The 20,722-nt window shown below is 39.4% G+C and overlaps 3 pseudogenes; all 3 read right to left on the reverse strand.

The window, feature by feature from the left end:
* Positions 1-6,509: 6,509 nt before the first annotated feature.
* On the reverse strand, positions 6,510-10,383 carry LOC121444804 (annotated as a pseudogene).
* A 136-nt stretch (positions 10,384-10,519) lies between these two features.
* LOC121444806 lies at positions 10,520-11,727 on the reverse strand (annotated as a pseudogene).
* A 905-nt stretch (positions 11,728-12,632) lies between these two features.
* Positions 12,633-15,813, reverse strand: LOC121444807 (annotated as a pseudogene).
* Between the last annotated feature and the right edge of the window lie 4,909 nt (positions 15,814-20,722).

Here is a 20,722-nt window from a genome sequence, read left to right on the forward strand (position 1 = left end):
TCACTTAAAAATGTAATGTATATAGGTTGTTAATAGATAATCATAATAGTCAAGTTTGTAGTCATGTTAGTTAAGATTTTCTAGATGTACATAGATATATTTTAGATAGGCATTCTTCGTATCTTTCAAAGATTATCGAATATGGCATATAATGTTTTAATAACTTAGGGCTTTTCATGACAATGAGACACATCTACTCCTGGCAGCACCAATCTACTTCAAGACAAAGATGCGCATCAAAGAGGCACCTAATGGAGTTTGATAATCATTTGGGCAAGAAACTGTTCTTGCCTGGACTGTTGCATAAACTGGACACAGAACCCACAGAGACAGGACTACTGAACTTGCCTAAAGGTGAGATGATCTTTCAGGGTTCCTGATTCATGAAAGAGTCTGCAAGACATTCTTCAGGACAAGCAGATAGTGACTGCCTTTGAAATTTCCTTCTTCATGGAAATGTCTCTGGATATTATGGGCCTGTAGGCCGAAGATGGATGCCCCAAAGGTACAGAGGAACTTTGGGTGACTGTCCAGGCAGCGAGATGTCTCTGTCATTTCTAGAGTTTGAAAGTTGCTTATTTCTTGCTTGCTTAGGTAATATTGTATCTTTCTGGAGTCTTTGATGTAGTTGAAGCATATTTAGTTATAGTTATAGTTTTCCTTAGTTATGATAAAGATAAAATAGATGTAAATATTATAATTTTTACTTGATAACTGTTTTGTTATATGTAATTTTGCTGTATTAAAATTAAAGCCTTCCTTTTGTTTTGTTTAAACAGAAAAAGGGGAAATGATGGAGGAAGGTCTTTGCTTAAAAATAAAGAAACTGCCTTGGCCCATTTTATTGGTTAGAACATAGGTGGGTGGAGTAAACAGAACAAAATGCTGGGAGGAAGAGGAAGTGAGCTCAGAGATGCCATGCTCCCCTCTCCCAGGCAGACACGATGGCTCTGCTCTCTGAGGCAGACGGCGATGCAGCCAGCCACCAGGTCAGACATGCTGAATCTTTCCTGGTAAGCGCACCTCGTGGTGCTACAAAGATTATTAGAAATGGTTTAAGAGGCTGAAACTAAAGGGCCAGGTGGTGTGTAATAGAATACAGTTTGTGTGTTATTATTTTGGGGCATAAGCTAGCCAGGTGGCCGGGGTGCCGGGGACGAAGCCCTGCTGCTCATATTACTACAGAGAAGTTTCTGTAAAGCAAAGAACACTGTCATTAAGACAAAAAGTCAAGCTACTGAATCCGAGAATATCCTCACCAAACCCACATCAGACAAAGGTCTGATCTCCAAAATATATAAAGAACTCAAGAAACTAGACATTAAAATTATAAATTACCCATTTTAAAAATTGGGGTACTGAACTTAATAGAGAATTCCCAACAGAAGAATTTCAAATGGCCAAATGATACTTAAGGACATGTTCAACTTCCTTAGCTATCAGGGAAATACAAATCAAAACAACTTTGAGATACCATCTTACACCTGTCAGAATGGCTAAAATAAAAACACCAATGATAACCTATGCTGGAGAGGTTGTGGAACAAGCGGTACACTCATCCATTGCTGGTGGAAATGCAAACTTGTGCAACCACTTTGGAAATCAGTGTGGCGGTTTCTCAGAAAACTGGGAATCAACCTACCTCAGGACCCAGCAATATTATTCTTGGGAATATACCCAAGAGATGCCCTATCATACTACAAAAGCATTTGTTCAACTATGTTCATAGCAGCATTGTTAATAATAGCCAGAACCAGGAAACAACCTAGATGCCTCTCAATGGAAGAATAGACAAAGAATGTGTGAAACATATACACATTACAGTACTACTCAGAAGCTAATTAATAAGGTGAACCCAAAGAAAAACATATATAGATCCTCTTGGAAATTGGAAGCAGGCAGGATCGTCAGGCAAAAGTTGGTAGCATGGGTTTTGGGTGGGATGGGGAAAAGGGGAGGGGGGAGAGAAGGAAGAAGTAGAGGGTTGGGGAGAACTTGGGGGAGTCAGATGGTTGAGATGGAGGAAATGCAGATATGGGAGCAGGGAAGAAGATATGTTAATTAAGGGAGCCATTTGAGGGTTGGCAAGTGGCTTGGCTCTAGAGGGGTTCCCAGGTGTCCACGGGAATGTCCCAAGCTAGGACCCTGGGCGGTGGAGGAGATGGTTCCTGAACTGGCCTTGTCCCATAGGCAGACTAATGAGTATCTTGAATATCACCATAGAACCTTTGTCCGGCGACAGATGGAGATAGAGACAGAGACCCCCATACGAGCACTGGACTGAGCTCCCAAGGTCCAGTTGAAGAAGAGAAAGAGTGAGAATATGAGCAAGGAAGTCAGGACCACGAAGGGTTGGTCCACCCAGTGAGACAGTGTGCCTGAGCTAATGGGAGCTCACCAAATCCAGCTGGACGACCATGGGTCCTACTGGACCCTCTGAATGTGTCTGACAATTGGGGCAGACTGAGAATCCAATGATAATGACACTGGGATTTGTCTCTACTGCATGTACTGGCTTTTTGGTATCCTATTCTATTTGGATGCATACCTTCCTAAGACTGGATGGAGGGGGGAGGGTCTTGGACTTCCCACAGGTACCCTGTCCTCTCTTTGGACTGGAGGGGGTTGGGGGGAGGTGAGTTGGGGAGCCGGAGGGAAGTGGGAGGAGGGGAGGAAGTGGAAATTTTGAATGGTAATATTTATAAAGTAATAAAAAATAAATAAAAAAGAAAGAAATACGCTTTCCTCAGACCTTGCCAAGTGAAGCATGATACAGCAATGTACATTTAAAAACAGTTTTCTGAAAAGAACCATTTAGTAGGTAACTCAATTACAACACTGCTACTGTACATAAACATACTGAACTGTACTGAAGGGGAAAAGCAGACACCCTCACATGTGAGCTCTCTGCCTGTTACAAAGGTACAAAGAGAATACTTTGGAGAACAATCAGAACTGTCTTAAGACCCTAAGTGCTCTGCAAGCGTGGCTCCCAGGTTCTGCACACTGTTGGTAAGAGTGTGACAGGGAAGCCAGTCAGGAAAAACATTTTTAAAAAAGTCAACTAAGGCAGATTACAAATGATTTCCTTTCACAAAAGAATTAAAAAAGTCTCCTCCATCTGTTTAAAAAACAAGGTCAACTACAAGGTGCTACTGCATTCTAGCAAACAGTTAGAAATGGCCTTTAATAGTCATTTGCAACATTGAACTCTTTATCATGAGTACTTGGAGAACCAACTTAAAATCATAGAAGCAGGTGGTTAAATACAAAATATGCTAAATGTTAACCCTTCATAAATATAAGACATTGACAAAAGCAGAGAATATTGGGCACAGAAATAATGATTTTCCAGGAGGAAAAAAAAAAGCATTGCTTAAGATAACAGAGCTAAGCATATTCCTACCTGGGATGGATTCTGATAATCATGTCTCTAAAGACTGAGTATCTCTTGGCACATTTCCTTATCAATTGGACAATCACCTGTTTTAACACTAGCGTGTGAGCCTCCTCCCTCTCCCCAATGCCACCTCCATTAACATAGTGGAGCAACTATCATCTTCTTTTCAGGGAAAAAGTTCCAATTTCCCAACACAGCTCTCTTCAGAGTTACTGCAAATAGCCTGCCGTTTCTTAAATTGTTCAACTTGGTTTTCAGCACTAAAATATCTCAACATTGTAAGCTGCATGGAATAAAAACAAAGCACTGCAAACCTTCACACTAGTAAGCGGATTAAAAAAATTTGAAATCTTTAAGGAAAATCAGGCTTTAGTACTTTCCCCTATGCTTTGAACAATGGAATCTCCCAACATTATTACTGCATAAAGTTCAAAGTAAGCCTTAAAGACAGAACCTTTTTGTGTAATAAAGAAAAGGTGCAAAAAAATACAAAATGAAATGTAAAGTCTTTTGCAAGAATAGGTGTTTGGACACTGGTGAGAAAAAAAGATTTTCATTCTTCATTGTACACCTGACACCTATACGAACAACCTTATCATTAACATCTGCAAGACTAGTAATATATAATATTTATGGACTTGGTAAAATGAAATCAACTCCCACTAAAAATACTTGTATTCATTCTACAGAACCCAAGAGATAGGAATCCTATTCGAAAGGGTCCACATGCACGTCAAACATGTGCATTCTACTGAAGTCTAGAAATGGGAAGATAGATTTCAAGTGTCTCTGAAGAGATTCAACATCTGCATTCACAACCAGAATCCTGCATGAGTCACCTCTGACTTCAGTACTTTTTGCAAACGAGTAATATGATTGGGGAGTTCAGGGAGGTATCTGCTGTCAGTAACTTCATGTTTAGAATGTGCTGCAGCTGTTTTTGAGCTATAGAAAATGAACACCCCTAACACGGAACATTTTTATCAAGAGGAAAATGGATTTGTTTTTAGTTAATCAGGACTATCCTGCGGATCTGAAAACCATAGAAAGGTGACAAGGAGGCTCACAAATATAAAGGAATCCTGACTTTTACATGGACAATTCTTTTAAAAAGATAAAAATGTATTACATAAGCGCCATAAACAGTGAAATCTGCTTATATTAAAACAAATAAGTGAAGCTTTGTTTGGACATTATTTCCTTGCAAGAGCAGTACATATCCTTTGTAAACAACTACCATATTTACAATTTCATTTCCTTGACACTTAGGTAGGACTGAGAGGCAGAGGAAAACTTGAAAGAATGAACTTTGAAATAATCTGTACTGCTAAGGTGGTATCAGTGAGGGTAAGCAGATTTGGGTAAAATAGTTTCTAGAATCTCTGACAAATCTGTGTAGTTAGCTCATTTGGTGAAAGGCCAGGGATGTGCCTGCTCAGTCCTTCTTCTCTTCCGGCCTGGCAGCTTTCTCTAGGGAACCAGCCAGGATCATCTTAACCCCAATCAGCCTCAAAAGAAAAACTAGGCAACAGTACTGGGGTTATCACAATCGAGTGTTATCACTAAAAAAAAAAAAAAAACAATAAAGTACGTGTTCATAGATGTGAGCCGGCCATCTCATTTACAAATATGGGCAACACAACTAGAATTTGAATTTCAAATAACCCAACATGCTTCACTTTCAATAAAAAATAATCTCCTAATTTATGAATATGTCATTTAAATGTGGCTTGTTAGATATGCTAGATATAGCAATGAAATATCGACAAGTGTGCACTAGTACCTTACATAAAATCTCGAAAACAAGCAAATCCGAGACTTTTGCAAAAGCACACCCATCTGTATCAACTGAAATCCCTACCTTAGAATTGGTTTAGAAGTCTCTTTCCTCCACCTTTTGTTTTAGAAGAGCCGATTGTAAAAACACCAATTTAACTTGTGCTAAGTGGTAGTTGTGTGCTTATTTTAAACCAAAGACAGCTCTGCCACATTTGATGATCTTCTGCTTCGTCTATTTAAGTCGAATAGCCACAGCAGCTGTCACTGTAGGAAACCAGTTCAAGTCCATATCACTGTCATCATGAAAACGGTCCATTCTCCAGAGCAGTGTTCTTACCCTCTATCACTTCCTGCCTAAATCCAAGTTAAAATCCATGATTTCCATTGGGTTTTAGTGCAGTGTGATTCTACATGGTCATTTCCTTTCCATGTCACAGTAGCTGTTCACAAATACATTCAATATAGTTATGTTCTGCTCTTGACATCTACACACTTACAAAAGCAGCTTCGAACTTTGATTGGTGTGTTTGTTTTACTATGCTGGCTTACAAAAAGCAGTTCTCATTTCTAAGCATGGTACTTTACAATTTTGAATGCATTACAACATTACATTGGAAAAGTACTGAGCCTTTAAAAACAGCTTTATATTTTTAAACAAATGAATTATTTTTTTTTACTTACACAAGCATTGGCTTTTTAATATTTCCACAAGATAAATATCTCAATTAAACTTTAAGTTTACTCTATTGTGTGCCACAGTGATAGGCTTAGGACAGTTAATACACGTAGAAGATCCTAACTGTTTAATGTTATTTACACTGATATGTCCATCATCACCTAATCTGGAAGGTGAACAAACAATATTCAGAATGTGACTGAATTTGTGTCAACAACTGGGAATGTTATAGTTTTAATTAATCACTTACAAAACATATAATGGAACTTAGTCATGAGTGGGAATTTTCTTCATGCCCCTCTTATGGTCTGGAAAACCTAAAAGGAGGTCAAGATGATAAAGGAGCCACTGCTACGGCAGACCTTACGGTAGGTAACAAAGGGAAAATGACAAGTGTACATGGGTAAATTATCAGTAACAGGTTAGCAATAATCTGCTACTGAAATCAAACACTGAAGTACTAAAACGTCGCTTCTGAAATATACTTTCTATCCTGAAAGAGAATCTAGAGAAAAGAAAAGAAACTCAAAGCAATGACTGGATTCAAGTTGTGACTTTATATTTAAGCACCACTCAAAAAAATTGACATAAAGCAAGTGATTTCCATTTCCCCATCACTATTCCAGCTACACAGCTTCGACAGTTCTGTTCTCATTACAAAACACTTTCACGGTTCCCAGAAGACAAGACGTCCCTGCGACAAACAGGACAGGTGAAATTCTCCAATAACCAGCGGTCAATGCAGTAGATGTGGTACTCATGGGAGCAAGGTAGCTTACGAAGCTTGTCGCCTTCCGTATACGCTCTAATACAAACACTACATGTCTTCAAGGCATCACTTTCATTAAAACTTCTCATTGTCAAATTATCAATCTGTTCTTTGGTGAGTCCTCTACGTTGTTCGTCATTCTCATCAAAGAAGATAAACCGAGCCAAACCAAAAAATGACGAAGAGCCGTTCTCATCAATGATACCTGGGGCCCTAAGTCGGCCTCCTCTCCTGGCACCTGGTGCGAGAATTCGGGTTGCTTCATTACTGCCTTCAAAAATGACTGACCTACTTCCTGAACTTTGACCATTGGAACTGGAGCCAGGACTGGAGCTGGAGCCAGAACCAGAACGGTTACCACCAGAGCTCCTTCTTCCACTCTGTGTTTCTATTCTTGCCAGCTCGCTAAAACCTGTCATTATCTGCCTTAACATGGTTCGAATCTGAACAGATGTAGTGTCCGTTGATCCATTATTGAAGATTCTACGAATGGGAATCCTGCTAGTACGCACATAGGTTCTGACACCTGCACCTAAACGCCCAGAACGTATAAAGGTGTGCCTAAAACCACGTTCACTATGATAAGATATTGTGTTGTTTGGGATCTGAGACCTTGACCAAGAACGAGTTCTGCAAGCTATGCTATCTCTCGGTGGGTATTCTCTCAGACGAAGTCTTCTGACTTGAAGGACGATGGTTGGAGGTCTTTGACCAGATATTTCAGCTTCACCAGTGGTACCTGTGTCCAAAGAACTTGCCCCTTGAGTGGCAGTTCTCGATGCAGAAGATGCAAGAAGACCTCTACCTAGTCCACTTATCGGCTGTCTCAAAATTACATGGGTACGTGTTCTAGAACGTCCCTCAATCTCGTTTACTAAAGGGTGTTCAAAAGTCTGAGATGAGATGCTATGATGAGATCTTTGTGGAATGTCATTTGCTGGGTGCACAGGAGACCTACTTCTGTAAGATCTGGCTCTGGTTCTCCTGTGTTCTGGGATCCGGCTTCTTGCCCTCCTCTGACATGTGGTGGATGGCACTTCGGTAAATTCTTCAGAAGTGCGTTCTGACCCAGATGGTCCAGCAGATGATGTCACTGAAGAGTTTCGTCCTGTATAAAACAAAGAAGGGGGAGAAGGAGAGAAAGGGACTACAATAATTAGGATAATCCTATTAATAAATTAAAAAAAATTTGCAATTCTGAATGAATTTTACATTCATAGATCTTATGCTGTATATAAAACTGATTTCTAAGTGAAAAGCAAAAAAAAAAAAAAAATCACCACACCATGAGGAACAGCGCTATTCTAGAGGAAGCTACAAGACTGTGAGAAGGCTACATGTTTTTTCTAGTCTATTGTCTAAACAAAATCACATGACACAATTGCTAGTTGTCGGAACTAGTATTTGTATTTTCGTTAGAATTATATTTCTACCAAATTCAGTCTCTATTACTTCATCTAGGCGCCTAGCTTAAGTGCCTTTGAAAATATGAAGTTGCTTTAAAATACAAGAATTTTGTCGTCATAGTAAACATTTAAACAAGGCTAATGGTTTACAACTACTTGAATATTTGTCAATATCAAGATTTTAAAATACCACGAAAATGAAGATCATATGAAATGAATAGCCTGAACCTCGAGTAACAGCATACCTAGCAGTGTGTTTACAAAGTAATGTACCAGCACCAGCTCCTAGCTTATGGTCAATCTCTGTTTCCTGCAGAGAGGGAGGCACCAGTCCTGAGCTTAGAGCCAGCTTGCTTACTTAGCAGCAGCACTGAACCTCTGAGCCATTTAATGCTGGGAACTGTGCTGTGTTTGGTAGATCATCAGAATGGCTGGCAGTATAGTTGCCTTCTGCCTGCTAGATACTAAGAACAAACCCTCATCAGTTGTGTCAACCAGTGTCTGGAGTCGTTGCTAATGCCCCTATGTGGAACAAAATTACACCCAGTTTGAAGGCACAAGGGCAGGCAAAGCAGTGTTTCCTTTTTGCTGACGAAGCCATACATATCAATATGTTCTTTGGTGAGTCCTCTACGTTGCTCGTCATTCTCATTTAAAAAGGAAACCCAATATTATATGTGTACATGTAAATTTTGATTATCTTCTTTATAGTATGCTCTTTGGTTTGTTCTTGAGTGTTTAAAATTAAAAGGAAAACAATGTTAAAAAAAAATAAAAAGAAAACCCAAGACAGACCACAAAATGACGAAAAGCCACTCTGATCAATGATACCTGGGGCCCTAGGTCGGCCCGCTCTCCTGGCACCTTGTGCGAGAATTCGGGTTCCTTCATTCCTGCCTTCAAACATGGCGGACCTACTTCCTGAACTTTGACTATTGGAACTGGAGCCAGGACTGGAGCTGGAGTCAGAACCAGAACGGTTACCACCAGAGCTCCTTCTTCCACTCTGTGTTTCTATTCTTGCCAGCTCGCTAAAACCTGTCATTATCTGCCTTAACATGGTTCGAATCTGAACAGATGTAGTGTCAGTTGATTCATTATTTCAGATTCTACCAATGGGAATCCTGCTAGTACGCACATAGGTTCTCACACCTGCACCTACACGCTCAGAACGTATAAAGGTGTGCCTAAAACCACGTTCACTGTGATAAGAGATTATGTTGTTTGGGATCTGAGACCTGACCAATACCGAGTTCTGCAAGCTCTGCTATCTCTCGGTGGGTATTCTCTCAGAAGAATTCAGACTAGAAGGACGATGGTTGGAGGTCTTTGACCGGATCTTGCAGCTTCACCAGTGGTACCTGTGTCCGAAGAACTTGCCTTTTGAATTGCAGTTCTCAAGCAAAAGCTGCAAGAAGACCTCTACCTAGTCCACTTATCGGCTGTCTCAAAATTACATGGGTACATGATCTAGAACTTCCCTCAATCTCGTTTACTAAAGGGTGTTCAAAAGTCTGAGATGAGATGCTATGATGAGATCTTTGTGGAATCTCATTTGCTGGGTGCACAGGAGACCTACTTCTGTAAGATCTGGCTCTGGTTCTCCTGTGTTCTTGGTTCCGTCTTCTTGCCCTCCTCTGACCTATGGTGGATGGAACTTCTGTAAATTCTTCAGAAGTGCGTTCTGACCCAGATGGTCCGGCAGATGATGTCACTGAAGAGTTTCGTCCTGTATAAAACAAAGAAGGGTGAGAAGGAGTGAAAGGAACTACAATAATTAGGATAATCTTATAAATAAATTAAAAAAATTTGCAATTCTGAATGAATTTTACATTCATAGATCTTATGCTGTATATAACACTGATTTCTAAGTGAAAAGCAAAAAAAAAAAAAAATCACCACACCATGATTAACAGCGCTGCTCTAGAAGAAGCTACAAGTCTGTGAGAAGGCTACATGTTCTTTCTAGTCTATTGTCTAAACAAAATCACATGACACAATTGCTAGTTGTCGGGACTAGTGTTTGTATTTTCATTCCAATTATATTTCTACCAAATTCAGTCTCTATTACTTCATCTAGGCACCTAGCTTAAGTGCCTTTGAAAATATGAAGTTGCTTTAAAATACAAGAATTTTGTCGTCATTGTAAACATATAAACAAGGCTAATGGTTTACAACTACTTGAATATTTGTCAACATCAAGATTTTAAAATACCACGAAAATGAAGATCATATGAAATGAATAGCCTGAACCTGGAGTAACAGCATACCTAGCAGTGTGTTTACAAAGTAATGTACCAGCACCAGCTCCTAGCTTATGGTCAATCTCTGTTTCCTGCAGAGAGGGAGGCATCAGTCCTGAGCTTAGAGCCAGCTTGCATACTTAGCAGCAGCACTGACCCTCTGAGCCATTTAATGCTGGGAACTGTGCTGTGTTTGGTAGAACATCAGAATGGCTGGCAGTATAGTTGCCTTCTCCCTGCTAGATACTAAGAACAAACCCTCATCAGTTGTGTCAACCAGTGTCTGCAGTCGTTGCTAATGCCCCCATGTGGAACAAAATTACACCCATTTTGAAGGCACAAGGGCAGGCAAAGCAGTGTTTCCTTTTTGCTGACGAAGCCATACTTATCAATATGTTCTTTGGTGAGTCCTCTACGTTGTTCGTCATTCTCATTTAAAAAGAAAACCCAAGACAGAGTACAAAATGACGAAGAGCCATTCTGATCAATGATACCTGGGGCACTAGGTCGACCCGCTCTCCTGGCACCTGGTGCGAGAATTCGGGTTCCTTCATTCCTGCCTTCAAACATGGCTGACCTACTTCCTGAAATTTGATCATTGTAACTGTAGCCAGGACTGGAGCTTGAGCCAGAACCAGAACGGTTACCACCAGAGCTCCTTCTTCTACTCTGTGTATCTATTCTTACCATCTCACTAAAACCTGTCATTATCTGCCTTAACATGGTTCTATCTGAACAGATGTAGTGTCAGTTGATCCATTATTTCAGATTCTACCAATGGGAATCCTGCTAGTACGCACATAGGTTCTCACACCTGCACCTACATGCTCAGAACGTATAAAGGTGTGCCTAAAACCACGTTCACTGTGATAAGAGATTATGTTGTTTGGGATCTGAGACCTTGACCAATACCGAGTTCTGCAAGCTCTGCTATCTCTCGGTGGGTATTCTCTCAGAAGAATTCAGACTAGAAGGACTATGGTTGGAGGTCTTTGACCAGATCTTTCAGCTTCACCAGTGGTACCTGTGTCTGAAGAACTTGCCCCTTGAGTTGCAGTTCTCAACGCAAAAGCTGCAAGAAGACCTCTACCTAGTCCACTTATTGGCTGTCTCAAAATTACATGGGTACGTGATCTAGAACTTCCCTCAATCTCGTTTACTAAAGGGTGTTCAAAAGTCTGAGATGAGATGCTATGATGAGATCTTTGTGAAATGTCATTTGCTGGGTGCACAGGAGACCTACTTCTGTAAGATCTGGCTCTGGTTCTCCTGTGTTCTTGGTTCCGTCTTCTTGCCCTCCTCTGACCTATGGTGGATGGCACTTCTGTAAATTCTTCAGAAGTGCGTTCTGACCCAGATGGTCCAGCAGATGATGTCACTGAAGAGTTTCGTCCTGTATAAAACAAAGAAGGGGGAGAAGGAGAAAAAGGGACTACAATAATTAGGAAAATCATATAAATAAATTAAATAATTTTGCAATTCTGAATGAATTTTACATTCGTAGATCTTATGCTGTATACAACACTGATCTCTATGTGAAAAGCAAAAAAAAAGTCACCACACCATGAGTAACTTCTAGAAGAAGCTACAAGACTGTGATAAGGCTACATGCTTTTTCTAGTCTATTGTCTAAACAAAATCACATGACACATTTGCTAGTTGTTGGGACTAGTGTTTGTATTTTCATTCCAATTATATTTCTAAAAAATTCAGTCTCTATTACTTCTTTAGGGGCCTAGCTTAAGTGCCTTTGAAAATATGAAGTTGCTTTAAAATACAAGAATTTTGTCGTCATAGTAAACATATTAACAAGGAAAATGGTTTACATCTACTTGAATATTTGTCAATATCAAGATTTTAAAATACCACGAAAATGAAGATCATATGAAATGAATAGCCTGAACCTGGAGTAACAGCATATCTAGCAGCGTGTTTACGAACTAATGTACCAGCACCAGCTCCTAGCTTATGGTCAATCTCTGTTTCCTGCAGAGAGGGAGGCACCAGTCCTGAGCTTAGAGCCAGCTTGCTTACTTAGCAACAGCACTGACCCTCTGAGCCATTTAATTCTGGGAACTGTGCTGTGTTTGGTAGAACATCAGAATGGCTGGCAGTATAGTTGCCTTCTGCCTGCTAGATACTAAGAACAAACCCTGATCAGTTGTGTCAACCAGTGTCTGCAGTCATAGCTAATACCCCCATGTGGAACAAAATTACACCCATTTTGAAGGCACAAGGGCAGGCAAAGCAGTGTTTCCTTTTTGTTGACGTAGCTATACTTATCAATCTGTTCTTTGGCGAATCCTCTACATTGGTCGTCGTTCTCATTTAAGAATAAAACCCAAGACAGACTGAAAAATTACGAAGAGCCATTCTGATCAATGATAACCGGGGCCCATTGTAGGCACGCTCTCCTGGCACCTGGTGCGAGAATTCGGGTTCCTTCATTCCTGCCTTCAAACATGGCTGACCTACTTCCTGAACTTTGACCATTGGAACTGGAGCCAGGACTGGAGCTGGAGCCAGAACCAGAAAGGTTACCACCAGAGCTCTTTCTTCCACTCTGTGTTTCTATTCTTGCCAGCTCACTAAAACCTGTCATTATCTGCCTTAACATGGTTCGAATCTGAACAGATGTAGTGTCAGTTGATTCATTATTTCACATTCTACCAATGGGAATCCTGCTAGTACGCACATAGGTTCTCACACCTGTACCTACACGCTCAGAACATATAAAGGTGTGCCTAAAACCACGTTCGCTATGATCAGAGATTATGTTGTTTGGGACCTGAGGCGTTAACCAAGACCGAGTTCTGCAAGCTCTGCTATCTCTCGGTGGGTATTCTCTCAGACGAATTCAGACTAGAAGGACGATATTTGGAGGTCTTTGACCAGATCTTTCAGCTTCACCAGTGGTACCTGTGTCCGAAGAACTTGCCCCTTGAGTTGCAGTTCTCAACGCAAAAGCTGCAAGAAGACCTCTACCTTCTCCACCTATTGGCTGTCTCAAAATTACATGGGTAAGTGTCCTAGAACGTCCCTCAATCTCGTTTACTAAAGGGTGTTCAAAAGTTTGAGATGAGATGCTATGATGAGAGCTTTGTGGAATGTCATTTGCTGGGTGCACAGGAGACCTACTTCTGTAAGATCTGGCTCTGGTTCTCCTGTGTTCTGGGTTCTGTCTTCTTGCCCTCCTCTGACCTATGGTGGATGGCACATTGGTAAATTCTTCAGAAGTGCGTTCTGACCCAGATGGTCCAGCAGATGATGACACTGAAGAGTTTCGTCCTGTATAAAACAAAGAAGGGGGAGAAGGAGAGAAAGGGACTACAATAATTAGGATAATCATATGAATAAATTAAAGAATTTTGCAATTCTGAATGAATTTTACATTCATAGATCTTATGCTGTATACAACACTGATTTCTAAGTGAAAAGCAAAAAAAAAAAAAAGTCACCAAACCATGAGTAACAGCGCTGTTCTAGAAGAAGCTACAAGTCTGTGAGAAGGCTACATGTTTTTTCTAGTCTATTGTCTAAACAAAATCACATGACACAATTGCTAGTTGTGGGGACTTGTGTTTGTATTTTCGTTCCAATTATGTTTCTACCAAATTCAGTCTCTATTACTTCATCTAGGCGCCTAGCTTAAGTGCCTTTGAAAATATGAAGTTGCTTTAAAATACAATAATTTTGTAGTCATAGTAATCATATAATCAAGGCTAATGGTTTACAACTACTTGAATATTTGTCAATATCAAGATTTTAAATACCACGAAAATGAAGATCATATGAAATGAATAGCCTGAACCTGGAGTAACAGCATACCTAGCAGTGTGTTTACGAAGTAATGTACCAGCACCAGCTCCTAGCTTATGGTCAATCTCTGTTTCCTGCAGAGAGGGAGGCACCAGTCCTGAGCTTAGAGCCAGCTTGCTTACTTAGCAGCAGCACTGACCCTCTGAGCCATTTAATGCTGGGAACTGTGCTGTGGTAGATCATCAGAATGGCTGGCAGTATAGTTGCCTTCTGCCTGCTAGATACTAAGAACAAACCCTCATCAGTTGTGTCAACCAGTGTCTGCAGTCGTAGCTAATCCCCCCATGTGGAACAAAATTACACCCTGTTTGAAGGCACTGGGTCAGGCAAAGCAGTGTTTCCTTTTTTGCTGATGAAGTCATACTTATAAACAAGTATCTACGTAGTAGGGAATATCAATGGATAATGAAAGCCATGGTAAGGAATCTCAATTAAATAGACTACTGCTCACTGTGGCCCAATTAACACAAACATCCCAAAAGTTGGGGCAGAAAAAAGCATGCTGACTTTCTCATTCATACATTAAGAAAATGCCACCTCTCTTTTTATGAACAGTTACTTATCACCAAGTTAACTTGTGGCATTTCTGGATAATCTTTGACTAACATTTACTATTATGAATTTCCTATCATTCCATCAACAGCCCACTTCCCAAAGCACAATATACCTCTATTTTCACGTGATCTATGCGGCGGTGGACTCTCTTTTATTTGCTCTAGTCTTCTGAGCAACTCCTCCTTAGTGCTTTCGCCTGAAAGTTATCAAAGTTGGCCAAATTACAAATGAAGGTCAATCGACAAGTCAGTTTCTTTCTTTTTTTTTCCACCCTCAGGACTCGTTTTGAAGGGTTTACCCAGGCTGTCTTCAAACTCAACAAGCTCATGCCTCAGCCTCCTGTGCAGCTGGGATCACAAGCACAGTCACCAGGTCACCTCTGGCTTTGTTATCTGCACTTTCATTTGAGTGACTGACTTGCCAGTAACCACACCAGGTAACAGCAAAACCGTACAGAACTGCAGTTAAGATTAATTCTAAAGTCTGGTATTGTTTGCTCAAAATGCTCCACCTAGTCTTGCTAATGAACCCATCCACAGGTTGGTGGAAATAGAAATGGGAAGGAAGACGTAGACTGAGTTCTGACTAGGATCAAATGAGACCTTATCTGCGTGAAAGAGAGTGACTAAGGACAAAGTTGTAGTTGTCATTTTCCCCACGAATAACTCTAGGGTTTCAGTTGGGACACAGTCAGAGAATAAAGGATGACAAAATGAGTCTGTCCTAGGAACTTAAATCCTATTAGTTAGTGTGTAACTGGATTCATGGCTTACTAACTAAATTGTTCAGCTCAATTTTATTTAATCCATTTTACTAAAATTTTGTATTATGATTGTTCCAATTATTAAAGAATGGAGTCAGGCAATAAATAGGGCAGGCAGTAAATGCCATTCAGTATCTCTTATATTAATATTTTTTGTTAAAGAAACATATTATAAAACAAGCTACTTCTTAAAAACCTAACAACCTACATATATAACTTTCCTTAGATGTAGCTTACCTGGGGTGCCCAGCAAATTGTTGTCTCTCATAAGTCTATATTCTTCTTCGCTCAGGTTATTTACAAATTGATAGAAAGCTTCTTCACGATCCAATCGATCCATTTGACTTCTGCGCCGTGCTGCAGATTGGTCATTTCTTTTACCCTTAGAAACTGAGTTTTCCATCTTGATAAACAAGTGGAGAATTTTCAGTTTTCTTCACTCTGGTTCAGTGGTCTGGCCAGGAGCGGACTCGCTGGGCTCCATCGTCGGAGCGCCTCTCTGTTGCTGCCGCCCACTCTCTAGCCTGCCTCCGGATGCCAGGGAGAGACCCGTCTCTAGCCGCTCGGCACGACGCGTTCGGAGACGTAGCTCAAGCAGCCATTATCTTCCCCATTGTTACCTAACAGTTTCAGTGTTCTTTAAATAAACAGTTTGTTAGTTCTTGGAGAAATTTGTAAAATGTATTCTGATCATGCTCATGGACAACTCCTCCCCTAAGTGCCACAGCCACTTTCACACTCTCAACTCTATTCCCTCTTTTTTTTTTTTTAATTTATTAACTCACTGACTCATTTATGCTGTCCATGTACTTCTGGTGTGACGCCATCCACTGACATACAAGGAAACACACCCTTATAGAAAACTGACTTACCATCTCACAGAAGTCATCAATTGTCAAAAGATCCTTAACAAAGGGTGGAGCCTCATAAGCTGCTCCTCTATTCATTCTACAATGTTGGTTGGCTTGATCTTATACAGGCCTTATGCAGGCAACCACATCTCCTGTGAATTCACAAGTACAGAAGTCTTATAGTGTCCAGAAGACATTGATTTGCTCTGGTCTTCCCAAACTTCTGACTCTTGCAGTCCTTCTTCTCCTTATTTCAAGATGATCTCTGACCCTTGGGTATTGGCGGTATGTTATAAATGTACTATTTGTGGCAGAGTATTCCACAGTCACAGTTGTAAAGCAATGGAGTCTTTATTAGTGAATGCATTTTTAAGTTCACTAAAAGTGAATACTTCCTGTTTTGCACATTAATTTAATTAATTGCATAGCAATGTAATATCAGAAAATATTTCCATACATGCTGTGTAGTGTTTACTTTTCTTTTGTGAAAGTATTCAAAAATATTTTTCTTTTCTTTTATCTTTTCATATATGCAGTATGTAATTATTATCTATAGTCATTTTTCTTTGCAGTAGTTCTCCAGAAATTCTTACTTATGCTTTATGATTATGCAATACCCATTGATCAGCTTTTCTCTATTTTTCTCAAGGCTTTCGTCAGCTTCTGGCTATCACTATTCTACTATCAACTTCTGTGTAATCAATTATATTAGATTATTTATAATAATGGGACAATGCATTTTTCTGTTTGGCTGATAATTAATATATTGATCCCCACCTTCACCCCCAGTTCCAGCCATATTGTCCCCCTTACAGGATTTTTTTCTTTCAAGATTAATTATTTGGATATCTAAGTTGTATCCATTTCATTGCAGCTGTTTTGATTGGATGCAATAAAAGTACACAGTAATATAATTTTCTTTAGTTACTATACCCATTTGAGGGGTTGGTGGATTATATGGTTTCTTATTTTAAGTATTTGAGTACATTTTTCATAATGGCTGCTTGATTTTTTCTTTTCCTTGCTTTCTTTTAAAATTTTTTTTATTCATTTTACATACCAACCACAGTTCCCCCTCCTACCTCAACTCAGCTCCTATCCACTCCTCTGAAAGGGTAAGGTCTCCCATGGGGAATCAACAAAGTCTGGCACATTAAATTGAGGTAAAACCAAGCTCCTCCCCACTGCATCAAGGCTGAGCAAGGAATCTCACCATAGAGAATGGGCTTTAAATACCCAGCTCATGCACCAAGAATAGATCTTCATCGCACTGCCAGGGCCCTTACAAATACACCAAGCTACACAATTGTCACCCACATTCAGTCCCATGCAGGATCTACAAGTGTTGGTCTAGAATTCATGAGTTCCCATGAGTATGGTTCAACTGTCTGTAGATTTTGCTGTCATGATCTTGACCTCCCCTTGCTCATATAATCCCTCTTGCCTCTCTTCAATTGAAATCCCAGAGCTTAGTCTGGTGCTTGACTGTGGATCCCTACATCAACTTCCATCGCTTACTGGATGAAGGCTCTCTGATGATAGTTAGGGTATTCACTAATCTCATTGCACAGGAAAGTCAGTTCAGGCACCCTCCCCACTATTTCTAGGAGTCTTATCTGGTATCATCCTTGTGGATTCCTGAGAATTCTCTATTTAGATCACCAATTAGACAGTGTCCCAAGATGCAAGGTACCGCTTACACCGATTGAAGGAAGAGATGGGTAGACACCAGTGCAAGAATACATTTAACAACATAAAGAGCAATGCGGCACCACCAGAATCTGGTAGTTCTACAACAGCAAGACATGAACATCCCAACATAGAAGAAACAGAAAAAAAACCCTTATAATCACTTTTGTGAAGATGATAGAAGCCCTTAAAGAGAAAATTAAAGATTCCTTTAAAGAAATCAAGGAAAAGACAAGCAAAAACTTGGAAGTAATCAATACATCCCTTAAAGAAAGCCAAGAAAACTAAGAAAAAGTCATCAGAGAAGTGAAGGAAACAGTTTAATAGTGAAAAATGAAATAGAGGCAATAAGCAAAACACAAAACGAAGGTATTCCGGTAATAGAAAATCTGGGTAAACAAGCAAGAACTATAGATGCAAGCATACCCAACAGAACGCAAGTGATGGAAGAAAATCTCTGGCATTGAAGAGATGATAGAGGAAAAAGATTCCTCAGTCAAAGAAAACATTAAAGCCGAAAAAGTCGTAACACAAAACATCTAGGAAATCTGGGACACCATGAAAAGACCAAGCCTAAGAATAATAGGGATAGGAAAAGGAGGGTAATGCCAGCTAAAAGGCATAGAAAATATTTCCAACAAAATCATAGAAGAAAACTTTCCCAACCTAAAAATGGAAATGCATATGAAGATACAAGAGCTTACAGAACACCAAAGAAACTGGACCACAAAAAGTCCCCTCACCACATAATAATCGAATCACTAAATCTGCAGAATAAGGAAAGAATATTGAGAATTGCAAAGGAAAATGCTAAGTAACATATAAAGGCAGACCCAACAGACTAACACTCAACTTCTCGATGGAATCTCAGAAAACCAGAAAGTCCTCCACAGATGTTATGCAGACACCAAGAGACCATGGATGTCAGCCCAGACTACTATACCTGGTTCTATGAATTTGTGTTTTCTATTGTTTCATTGTTCTTCAAATTTTGGCTATGTCTGTATCAGTAATTTCTTTCTTGCTACTGCTTTTAATATTTTCTCTATTTTGACTCTTAACATTCTTACCATGATAGGATAGGCAGAGTTCTTTCTGTTTATCCATTTGATATCCGTTGTATATTTTAGATTTGACTATGATTTTCAAAAGTTTATGAAATCTGTAGACAACCTTTCTTTAATTTTTCCCCTAATTCTCTATGCCATGTATTCCTAGAACACCTGCTGTATATGTCGCTGTTTCATCGTGTCTTACTTTTCTCTAAGGCTTTGCTTATTTTCTTCATACATTTTGTTTCTGTTCATTATACCTCTCACATTGTATTCATCTGTCTTCAATTTTGGTAACTCTTTAACTTGAAAGCAAAATGCACTCTTGTTTTCCTCTAGTGAATTTTCCAGTTTAGCTATTTATTTTTTACTTGAGAATTTTCATTTTATATGTTCTTAATTGTTTTACTGAAAGCAGATTTTATTCCTTATATATGTGTATAATAGGTGCTTTGGTAACTTTGTTTACAAAGTCCAAAATCTAGGTGTTTCCAAGTTTTAAAAGAGATTTTATTTTTCATATTTGTATGTGTGCACTATGTGCATGTGCCTGTTGGTAAGACAATTCTCATGCAGACGACAAGAGGGCACCAGATCCCTGGAGCTATAGTCATAGGTGCTTTGTGAGTTGCCTGGTGGTTGCTGGGAACCAAACTCAGGTCATCTGCAAGTGTAGTACTTACTCTTCACCATAAGCCATTTCATTTCTCCAGTCTCTCAAATGTCTTTTTAATGTTTGCTTCATTTCCTGAGGATGAGTCATATTTCCTGTGAATGGATTCTGTTTTCTTTTGTCGTTATATATCTTGATTTTGTGACTGATAAAAATAAGAAAAGATATATTTTTATAGCAATACTGGGTACTAAGCATTTTCCTTTTATGGCAACTATTGCTATTGTTACTTATTTGGTTATCAATTTATGTTCAAATGACTACTGTGTTGGAAAAAAAGCATTTTCCTGAATTTTCAGTATCTGATCTACTTTTTCACATCTTTGAACATCTTTTTACATCTTTGAACAACTTTTTACATCATTGAATCTAATTTCTTTAATTTGTATTCCCTAGTATATCATAAACTAAATAATCAGAAGTATAGTTAAATATACAGAGGTAGATGGACTACATTCTTTATCACTATATGTGTGCATGAGGTTTAGGACTATGTCAACAATTTAGGTGAGTTGTAGTTTTGATGTACTTTCTTACTGTGATTATTATTTTAAGTGACTACTTCATGGGTACTCAGAAGAGAAATTAACTCTGCTAACAACCTTGGGTACATGCTTACAAATGGTGTACAATCTTGGGTACAATCTTACAGATGGCCAGAGATAAATGTCATCTTATTTTTGTTCCTAGGTTCTTAATTAATTATTTAGCCAGGTTTTGGTCCAAGGTTATTCTCAAGGTCCTTCCAACTACTCTTTACTTCATGATCTGTGTGTGGCTTGGGTAAGACTCGATTGATGAAGATATCATATGCTTCAGACATGGGTTTGAAGGAATAGAGATGGTACTGACTCCCAAAACTCCTCTTGAGTACTACCTTTCATAGTACAGAAAGTTGCTGTGCAAAGTGCTAATGAAGAAAAGAAACTAATAGTCATAACAGTTGTAAAGCTCACAAACCACAGCCAGCGACTAGGATGTCAAGATATATCCAAAGGTTCAAATGGCACTTACATCTTAGAGGTAACCAAAACTCATTTTATTGAA

Source organism: Microtus oregoni, unplaced genomic scaffold (assembly GCF_018167655.1).
Source record: "Microtus oregoni isolate MIOR12 unplaced genomic scaffold, Mior012 000142F_ref0000161, whole genome shotgun sequence".
Classification (NCBI taxonomy): domain Eukaryota; kingdom Metazoa; phylum Chordata; class Mammalia; order Rodentia; family Cricetidae; genus Microtus; species Microtus oregoni.